The sequence below is a fragment of the Amborella trichopoda genome, chromosome 4 (assembly GCF_054954075.1).
Source record: "Amborella trichopoda isolate Santa Cruz 75 chromosome 4, AtrichopodaSantaCruz75HAP2 v2.0, whole genome shotgun sequence".
NCBI lineage: Eukaryota > Viridiplantae > Streptophyta > Magnoliopsida > Amborellales > Amborellaceae > Amborella > Amborella trichopoda.
The window spans coordinates 57,231,033-57,233,067 of record NC_142339.1 but is presented as its reverse complement, the minus strand read 5'-3'; the positions used below and the strand labels follow the sequence as shown (position 1 = coordinate 57,233,067).

Genomic DNA, 2,035 nt, shown 5'->3' with positions numbered 1-2,035 from the left:
CGGCCACTGTACTTTGAACTTCCCCTAGGCCATTTGCTCATATGTTACACTTTCCCCTAAACCAAATGAAGGGTACAAATCACTTCCACTCTTCATAATGGTGATGGCTAATGCATTTTAAATTTCATATAATTTTCTTCCCATCAAATAAAAGGTACAATATGCCCTCATAAGGAAAGAGAGAACATGCTGAAATTTGGACTCTTTATGACACAAGTACTCACACCTCAAACTTAATCTCCGAAGTTTGAACTCCACTGCAAATAGGAACAAGGAAACTTGGAAATATAAAAAGGAAAACATACCATAAGAGACATAAAAGGCAAAAAATAATAAAACAAAAAAAAAAAACATGAGAAAATATAGGAAGAAGTCTTCAGTCCTAATTCTATTTAGTGGAAAGTATACAATAATACCATTTACCTTTGTTACATAAAGATAATAATCGCCCTTGCTGTCAACTTTGAAATTACGTGGCTGTAAATAAAACATCAACCAAGCTCGAAGTCCAAGAAAATTTTTTCAAAATTTGTGTAAAAAAATGACACATCTTGATTTCAACATAACAGCTAATGTAATTGTAACTTTCTTGTGTCTAAGGTAAACAGTCTAATACTATACAAACCCTGTTTTGTTTCAGCAAAATCTGAACTCCACACCTGACCCTTCGAGCTTTTCTCTAGTGATCTCGTCAAGCCTCTCAATCATCTCAGGTGTAAAATAGTTAGCCCAATCCCCCACCACACCCTTCCTATACACAGAGTTGTAGGGCAAACAAGGCCCCCACTTTGCCTTCTCCTCACTCTTATTGACCTCCAAATTACTAAGCCTCTCAAAACTACACATCTCCACTATCCCTTCAACCTCTTCCTCCCTCTCAATGGGCCTCCCCAAAAACTCAGCTATCCTCTTCACCCCACCCTTAGTATCAGCCTTCAACTCCTCATAAGCAAGAAACAACACATTGTGGCCTCTCTTTGCTTGCTTCCCAATACTCCAAGACATGCTCAAAGAAGGGCCCATAGTGAACCCGACCTTCACAAAAGCACTCAAATGTCTCTTCAAAGCTTAAGGGCTCTAGCCCTTTGTAAAAGTGCCCCAAGAAGTGCCATAAGGACACCAAGGTGTCCCTAGGGTTTCTAGCTACATAAACAATTTTGCAATTGCTTTCCTCAATAGAGTTTGGCAATATGCTATAAGAGATGTGGGTGTTAAAGAGCCTAGGTGAAGCAAGGCAAGAGATATCAAGCATGGGGTTTTTTCCATATATTTGCACCTCTAGATTTGGGACCAGCTCATGGGGGTGCCTAGAGAGAAGAGGGTGGGTCTGGTGTTCTTGAGGGCTTGGACCGTGGTGCATGATGGAGAAGAGGAGTGACTTGAGCCAAGTGGTGCCCTGTTTTGGGGAAGGAAGAGAGGACTATGTCTGTGGACTGAGAAGACAAGTGTTTGTGAGTGGCCATGACTTCTTCTAGACTTGTTGGGGGGTACCAAAAACCTTTCCACTCATATAGGATTGAACCATTGGGACGTTTTGCAATAGGTAGGGTGGAGAGAAATTCTTCTACAACTCTCCATTTTTAGAGAGAGCAAGTGATTTACTTAGGAACAAGAAGCGAAAAATCCCACTTTAGAGTGAGAGAGAGTGTGTAACTTACTTAGGAGACACAGCCATCTTATATAGAATGCATGGGTACTAGAATGCTCCATTAGTGGAGTTGATCTTTTGCAGGGGACAGAGAGAGAGGGGGTACAAGAATAATTTAGAGAGAGAGTAGTTTATAGTAAGGTCTGTTTAGATAAAAATTAATTTTATCTAAAATAGACTTATTTTATCTAAAATTAATGTATTTATGATAATATTATTTTGTTAGTTGTTGGTGCCTATCATGTATTATATGCAATATTAACTTTTCCAACAATTAGGAGCTATCTTTTGCAACAGACCAAAAACACGTATTTTTCAATAAATTATTATGAATAAAGTAAAAATTATTTTTAAAAAAGATGTACTTATCTGTAAAATTATCTAGGT

At 38.3% G+C, this 2,035-nt stretch overlaps 1 pseudogene; it reads right to left on the bottom strand.

Moving 5' to 3' along the window:
* Nucleotides 1-498: 498 nt before the first annotated feature.
* Nucleotides 499-1,602, bottom strand: LOC148782629 (cytosolic sulfotransferase 5 pseudogene; annotated as a pseudogene).
* Between the last annotated feature and the right edge of the window lie 433 nt (nt 1,603-2,035).